Source organism: Branchiostoma lanceolatum, chromosome 10 (genome assembly GCF_035083965.1).
Source record: "Branchiostoma lanceolatum isolate klBraLanc5 chromosome 10, klBraLanc5.hap2, whole genome shotgun sequence".
In the NCBI taxonomy this organism is placed as follows: domain Eukaryota; kingdom Metazoa; phylum Chordata; class Leptocardii; order Amphioxiformes; family Branchiostomatidae; genus Branchiostoma; species Branchiostoma lanceolatum.
In genome coordinates, this window is record NC_089731.1 from 11,639,362 (window position 1) to 11,648,507 (window position 9,146).

Here is a 9,146-nt window from a genome sequence, read left to right on the forward strand (position 1 = left end):
TGCTTTTTTTGGTAGCAAAATTTAATGTAATTATTCAGCTGTATCTTACCTAGCGTTAATGAAGGCTCTAAAAATGTGTTAATCAAAAGCGATATTATAACATTTTTGGGGGGGATGATCGGTGATTTTTTTAGAATAACAATTATATCCCTCACGACGCAATGTGGGTACCAGGTGAAATCTAAAGATATCATAATCGAACAAAAGAAAATGAAAGGCCTCTCAAATGTCTATTTTAGGAAAACAACTTCAGAATCAATGTATATGTCCGCAGTTTGTCGGTAAACAACAAAAATAATTCACTGCATGGCGCCCTCTTCGCCCCCGGTTGTGCTATAACGACGCCAGTAACTGCATGTTTCTGATCTTCCTGTTTCCCTAAAAACATTCTTCTTCCAAACTTTTCATCCCTAAATTTAGGCACAATATCTTCCCGTTTACTATTTTTGGAATAGCCTGTTCTTCAAAGCCCTAATTTCATTGGAAAACCTGAATTGACCGGGGGTACCCTCACACCTTGGGTGCTTTTATGACTGAGGACTCCGCGTCGCCATGGCGACGTGATGACGTCAGTGCGGGAAAACTAATCACAAGACCGTCTCGGCTGGCTTTCCCGGGAAAATTAATAGCACTATTAGGCGAAATGTATTGTAATAGGGTGGTCGCCTTGGACGCAGTGACGTAAATACGGGACTATATCTGGTGGGCGCTGTGCTCTGAATAGAAATGTTGCAGCGGAGCCTAGCTGCATTGGGGATGGTGGAAACAGGGAAAGAATTGGCTGAATCACGACGCCCGTTTTCATTCATTTTGCTGGTACCACCAACAATGATGGCGAAGCGTTCTAACATACGTGAGAAGCGGTCTCATGCACTGGTGTCCTATTTCTGTATTCTGTAAAGATATAGAAAGATTTTACGGATATGAATGATTTTTTTGTTGCTCACGTTATATAAGACATGAATGTCTCTGAATCGTGATGTTCGAATTCAGTGTACACATTGGGAGTAGCGCCTCGCAAAGACAAAGGAGGATGGGATATTCCTCTAGCCATGTTAGGCTGAAAACCTGAGGCCTCATCCACTGCATGTATATGTTTGGATATGTATACATTTGTACCGTTTTCGGAATCTCGAGTGGGTCGAAATCGTGTTTGTTGTGCATTTCTACGAGGAACTGACGGGGTTGACTGGGAAGAAAGCCGCTTATTTTCCAGTGAGAGGTCCTGTTCTTCCCGGATATCACCATAGCAGCGTGGGGGGAACCCTCCATGGCTTTATGAACAGCAATCGATACTAATCTACCCAGAATCGACACACAGCGATTTGTGAGAAGGACAAAATTTGCGTTAGCGGTGACGAGAAGAGTATTGCGCTGTCTGTGGTTCATGTGCATAGAAGGTATCAGCGTGGTTTCAAGCAGACCTTGTTTTCTCTGTTGACCGCAGCCCCGCTGCCCCTGCTATAACAATCACTATCGTTTCAGAACTAGGGGCAGACCCCTTTGTACTGACAGTTCATGGCAGCTTCAGCACACCACACAGCGTGTCCGTTCGAAAAGAATTCAATGTGTTCATATCATTACTCACTATCTATAAGCTATCGCTCCTGGAATTGATTCAAACCATTATCTAGTGTCTTTATTTATACTCCATGGGGCAAAGAATGACATTTACGATTAATATTCTGATATGGAAGCTAACCGTATATGGAAATCCTTTTTATTTTAAAGATGTCAATAAGGACTGATATAATATTTACAAAACTAGGCCTATTGCACTTAGATAACTATGAGCTATTCTTGTATTTCCAACCTGTATTTATTCGATTGCATTTCTCAATGCTAGACTACGGTACAAGCGTTATAGTTTATGTTAACTATACTTTACTTTACTTACTTATCGTCACTAATAATTGGAGACTAAATACGAGTAGGACAATACCAGCATCTCACTACATCATTTCAAACCATCTTAACCACCCTCCACCAAATTTTAGCGAATGAAGAGGTTGGATATATGATTATATCTTAAGTATCATTTTGTTATAATCTTTCTATGATTAAGTAAAATTCTATATATGCCCCCGCAATTTTAAGAGTCACTTGAACGGGCCTGGCTGAAATCATGCTTTAATTTCATATGCTGCAGCAGGTATTAAAATAGTATATGTAAAGGCACCCTTATCTATATAACATGTGATTTGAATAGCGCATTGTGGTATCGAAATTAAAAGACTCCAAAGCACGAAGGCGTTTTCATATGACATGATACTATATAAAGAGAACAAAGTTGATACTGGATACCCATATAGGGACATCAGCCTTCTTTCCGAACAAGCTGCACCTGTTTGTTTTATTTTTGGAACGAGATACGTTCCGGTCTGCCCACAGAAAAGTGCATAGACGAAAGCGTGGTCGGAGCCTTGTTACATATTTAAGGTCTATTCCATATAAAGTTCTTTGTGGTGGGAGTTTCATCTTCAGATGCCGCAGCATTAGACTGTGGGCGTGTAGAGTAATAACATAATGCCTTCTCCAGCGCCGGCCCCGACCAAGCGATTACCGTATGTTTGGGTTGACATATAAACCATGGGCGATAAACGTGACCAAATTTGGAGTCACTGCGGTTGAGATAATCCCAATGCTATCGTGTTCACCCCAAATGTTCGGAAGGAAAGAGCCAGGTGGTTACGTGACAGGCTAAACAATCCAACGGCAGACTCCCAGAGATCGTGAAAGGTTGTGGGCCGTCTTTTGTTGTGAATGAACTGCCATATACGGAAACAGACGGAGAAGTCTTTTTTGGTAAAATTATTTTCTGCAACGAAGCAGCTATTTAAAGCATGTAATTAGATATACCTATTAACCTGATCTTTTTTTGTATTCTGGTACGAATGGAAAGCATGCAGCAACTTTTTTTGGAGATCTATGTTTGTTAGCTGTGTAATCTACACTCTGTAAATGGTGGTACAGGCCAAGGTGGGATCGTGAAATGTTGAGAGCCTTTTTTGTATTCTGGTACGAATGGAAAGCATGTAGCAACTTTTAGGAGATCTGTATTTGGTAACTATGCTTTTTACACTCTGTGAATGGTGGTACAAGACAAAATAAATCGCTCGGTACTTTCATACTTCTATACACTCGTGCAGGCTTTTACGTAATATATAGATTAAAGACATTGCAACATGTACTCATTTTAAAAGTTCTGCAACGGGTTCGAAGCTATTTCTACATTTCAAATTTAGAAATCAACCTCCAGCACAGTTTTTGATACTAAATTGATAAACACAATATTGTAAATATTATTGTTCATTTCTTACTTTTTGAGCAACGCATTCCGATAATCCTGTGTAGAATTATATAGCACAATGAAGTGTCTAGTTAGTATTACTTAGCAATGATACCCTTCTCATAGTGACGTTGAAGGCACTGACTTAAGAGAGGATACCGCTCAATCCTCTTTTGTTGTGTTTTATTATTATAACATCTTATCAAAGATAATCGTATGTCCCAGTAGCCATCCTAGATCAAATGAACAACGTTGTACTAAAATACAATTGTTGACGTTTAAAACTAAGTAGAAACATGAATTTTAGTCTGAGGCGTCAAGCTTTCATTCAGGCTATAGATATGAGTTTTTTTACACTGGTGCCAAATATTTTGCTATACATCTAAAATGAGAATCCACAGGTCCACATTTTCAGACGGACGTTCAGTTGCTGCAGCACCTAGAGTAGTACTAACGCGTTCGCCTGCATTTCGTGAGCAGGTATTGGGGCATGGGCTTGAAGGTGAGGTGATTTGCATGCATCTTGTAGACTTCCCGCGAAGTTGCGTGGGCGGGTCTCGACAACATAACAGATATCCCCTCCTAAGGCCCGACATTATCAAAGGACCGATCCACAGGTGGCGTGAACGGAGATGCAACCACAATAAGAGACCATGGCACACATTTTGGACACACAAGTGCTCACATTATCTTTTCTGTACACCGAAGAATACACAAGACAAACTTGAGACAGAAATCATTAATCGGGGGTTGTAAACAAAGAAAAAAATAATTGGTCTTTGAAAATGCTAATGCAAAGTGTTGCACAGGTCAGGAGGAAAACCCTGGGAATATATGGTTATTATGGAGGCCATAATAATGATACATTGTTTATTAAAACCTAATGGCATATTGTATGAAGTACAAAAGACTATAGTAGACAAAACAATGCAATTCATCCAATTTTATGTAATGTTGCAGGAGGAAAAATTCAGTAAGGCTTCAATTGACCAACATAAAAACACAAAATACGACGAAAATGATTATGCGAGGATGAAAAAATTACCAAGAGATACACTGTTTACCTCTCCAAACCCTTTCATCTAGAAATCGACGTAATCAAATGAATTTAGCTTATCTCTGATGTAATTATGATAGAAATGATTCCCAAATGATAGAAAAGAAAGAACTCTCTTGGGCTTTCCATCAGTTTTTGAAAAACACGACATGCGCGTTGATGTACCTTGCAACAGTTCTCTCTGTTCTCGACATCTCCAAAATACCACCGAACCCTACTTGCGTCATTGCTGCTAAGCAACGGTTTCCATGCCAACGGGTATTTGTATCGAATTGGCCTCTGGAGCCTGTTCCCTGCAAAACCAATCTATTTCAAACCGGGGAGGACCGACGTAGAAAACGTGAGTCGAGATCTACGAAAACAAATAAAGCCGACTGGCGACGGCGCTCCTATGCCTCGCGAAGGCGCTTCTTTTGTGTCATTCTCCAAGACTTTACGTTTTATGTCTTTAAACAATACAAGACACTAGTACATACCCTTAGACTCCACACAAACGATACGTTTACGATGCCAACTGCACACTCCAAAATATTTGTCAGAAGAGAAACATGGTGCCTGGTCGTCACAGATGTCTGGACGCCAGCAGTTCGGACAGCAAGCCTTCATATCGCCATTGAGACTATATAAGACGGACAGGGCAGTGGGGGTACAACATCATCCCTAAACCTTGGGTCCATGTAATGACTTTAAAGATTTTGTTGAAATATCATTAAACCTGTTTTCTGTCAAAAACATCTCCTTTTTTTCTATGTGTTAAAACGGGGTTTTGAACCACAACACACCTAAAACTACATGCGGTCTGACTTGGTCATATAGGTGTAGAAAGTAACGTACCAGGTCTGTATGGGTGGTCGTGACTGTCGGTCTCATTCTCCAAGCAGAACAGCGTCCTCGCTAAGTAACTAGACACAGTTCCGCGAAGGTTGATCGGCGTCCAGAAAGTAGGACAACGCGAGGAGCCATTTTGATCCCCACCTACAGTAGAAGTCATCTCTCTGTGGCTAGTAAGTCCCCACGACTCTTTTGTCATGATCTTTAACAAAAGACTCCAATTATTACACACTAGAGCTGAAACATTCGATGAAACAGAGGGTGATACGGTATGTTGATGGCCTCTATGATTCTCTGCTCTTTCGAATGGTCCATGGCATTAACATATATCTATCAATACCGATCTTATAATTTTAACATCGTCGGATCAAAGTAATTATCTTCATTTACGACCAAGGTGAAATCTTCGGTAATGTTAATACGTGAATATCGAATATGAGAAATTATAAGTATGACGTCATGTGCGGATGGATGATCAGTGTCATTCGTGATCATGGAGAAACACAAGACGAAGGTAGGACTACAAACCATGAGGTAAGTGCCCTTTTATTGCCATAATGAATTAAGTTATAACGTTCATCATTTTTGTCCTGAAATTATGGTCTCAATGTACAAAGGAAAAACCATATTTGCACAAAATGGAATGTTTTGCCCGGTGTGTATTGAAGGTAGTCCACCATTTGCAAATGAATTACTCATTTTGTATGTGCTCTTTCGAACGACATTAGATCCACATATAGTATCAGATGAACAATAATTGTTACAGACTATTCTAGTTTCGTCTAATTCCATAAAAGTAATGATGTACGTCGAATCTGTCTACCTAATATTCTTTGATGCACCGTTAACACCGTTAACACATGCAAAAATTGCAGCTGCGGTATGGATAGAATTTGCGTAATCATTGATGCCATTTTGGGATCATTTTCATGCAAATAAAGTTTGACGTATTTTATTCTGTTGTAAGATGAGACCACTATTGCTAGTGTTGTCAAGAAGCACTAGTAACGTAAGTTAACTATCAGCAACCGAAATCCAGTTTCAAACTGGTGTTTCCATGATGTCGCTCAACACTATCTTAAAGGAAACCCAAGCAACATTAGGGCCCGAAAATTGGATATTGAAAGTCAATCTATTTAGTCATTTCTATACATAGTTAGTTCAAACAACACCATCACAATGTATAGCGACATCCATGATGAAAAAAATGTGAAGTCGGTGTGATGTGAGACCTCACAAAAAATCGTCGCTGGGGTTTTTGTAGGCTCGCGAAGCTAAGGGGATCATCGTACGGCTCGTTTTTGCGTGGTCTTAAAATGCTTAAACTGTGAAGTTATTATGCAAACGTGCTAAACAGTGTCAGTAAATGTCACTACCATAAAGATTTTAGCATTTTTTCTATTTACATTTTTTGGCTCTTTTTTTGCTTTGGTTGCCTTTAATGAAACAGTCTTCAATTAGCCCTTACTAGTTACATAAAAAGAACCATGCATACATTTCATTTCATAACTGAGTCATGTAACCCATGCGTGCTGATTGACCTACTTTCTGTCAGAAACTACTCCGAATAGATCTATTTTAGCGTTCCTTTCACAGCGCTCTCGTCGGATACACACCTCTTGTGCGTCACAGATACGAATACTTAAGTTTACAACTACAGAAACTGTATGGTTCTTACCTTTAAGCTTTAGTCACTGACGCAAGATAGCGGATGTTGTCAATCTGACTGTTTCAAAATTTTATCCAGTTGCTTGAGTAACTGTTTGTCGGTATCTTATTACCTGTATACTAATCAGCCTAACAGAACACTAGCAGTCAGTTGGTTGGTTGGTTGGTTGGTTGGTTGGTTGGTTGGTTGGTTGGTTGGTTGGTTGGTTGGTTGGTTGGTTGGTTGGTTGGTTGGTTGGTTGGTTGGTTGGTTGGTTGGTTGGCTGGTTGGTTGGTTGGTTGGTTGGTTGGTTGGTTGGTTGGTTGTATCAAAACCTCAGCTAGAGATCTTCGGAAGGTCCATAGGTTGCCGTGGACCCAATGCCTTTACAACCAGACACACTGACACAAGGCAACCAGACACAAGGCCCATCTCTGACTTCTTCTAAGAGGCTGTTGCATGTAATAGGTGTACCCAGAACGATAGGGCACAGAATGTTATCCTGTTCTGTGTTTTGTGAGACTATTTATGTGTAAAAATATCACTGCATGTTTGGAGATTTATCAACACTTTGATAATGTATCTTAAAGTTTGCTATATATTTTTGTTATATTATGTTTGAACCTTCTCCTCCGATGACCTCCATGTAAATCGGCCTGCAGGCCTATCTGAGCTTCTCGTTGATAAACAAATGGTCAAACAAACAAACCCAAGCAAAATACAACGACTCAGTGTGTTTGAAAAGCGAATTTCAAATACAGGAGCTGTGCGATTTCAATTCTTTGTCTGGCCAGAACTGAAACATATCTAATACTTGACTTGAAGGATCTATCAATAGAAAATTTTAGTCCCTGTTTCACATATCAAACCATTGCCTACCGACCACTAAAACCTCCCCCCAGTCATGTTTGGGAGTCAATTGGGAGCAATTTCGGATGTAGTTGGCAGTTGGTCGGCGCGGTTGGCTACTGGTATTTATGTTATACCTGGGCCAGATACGGGTGTTTCGGACCGTGTATAACTATCCATATTTCAAACATTCGGGATTGAACAGGAGGTCTGGAATGGGTTGGGGACTGGTCGGATGGTTGTTGGGAGTCAAAATCAGCGCAATCATTGCTGAGCTCGCATACAACCAGATCCCAACGTACCCATGACTTCCTCCAGATCCTTAGATGAATCTCTCCTAAATCATTCCCAACCGAAGCTACTACTACCAGAACGTGTGGCAACCACCCCGACATAAGCGGGACATAACCAGTAAAAGCTGTATTGAAGTTCACACCAAAGAGGTATGAACCATTGACATTGTGACTAAAATTGAAAATGACCCCTCTTTTAAAGATCGTTGGTTGTGCCTATTTTGATTCGTGAGAGGGTTGGAAATCAGTTAGGAATCAGTCAGGAAGAAGTCGGCTGTCTGCAACTAGAAGTCAGGATGTTAGGTGGTTGAGAGTAGGTTTGAAAACATTCGGGTCTCAGTTGAGAGTAGTTCACGTATACGTACTGCACATGGTTGTGAAATGGTTGTGAAATGGTTTGGTCATGGTTGTTGTGAAGACTGATGTGAAGAATGGTCTCTCGAGAACAAGGACTTTTTATGTGCTTCTTTTGCAAATGCACCAATACGCTTTTTGTATTCGCCAAGAATGTTATGTTTTCGGTAGCGTTCCTGTGTCTGCGTGTCTGTCTGTCTATGTGCCTGTCTGTCTGTCTGTCTGTCTGTCTGTCTGTGTGTCAACACAATAACTCGAGAAGGCCTGGATGGATTCTCTTGACTTTAGGTACGTGGGTAGCTCTTGATAAGACCTCGAAATGATTGGATTATGTGATTCCTAGCAGCTTTCTCAGTACTGCAGTGAAACTTTCGATTTTGTCCACGATTTCTTGTTGGTAGATAGCTCTTATGGTCGATAAGATTAGGCCCTCTAGTTTGCTTTACTTTCTGACTTGTTCTGAATGGAAATTTTCATTACTGCATAATACCATCCAAAGTTATCAATTATATACAGCATGATGAAATGTACACATCGAATTCTGCCAAAGCAAAGGAATTCCACACATGCATGTATAGATTTGGTAGAGCAGGCCATCATCTGAAATATAGCTTATGCAAGTTTCAACCTTATCTTATTTCCAATGAGACAAGATAAAACAATAAATTTGAATAATCCGCCGACTACATATCCTACACGGAGGCCTGCCGGGTACTTGAATTGCCCACCCTTGATAGTCGGGGCCAGGATTTGTGTCGGACAAATTCGCCAAACAACTATTTGACAGATTGTCGTCAGAAACTAGGTACCACCCCCACCGAGGCG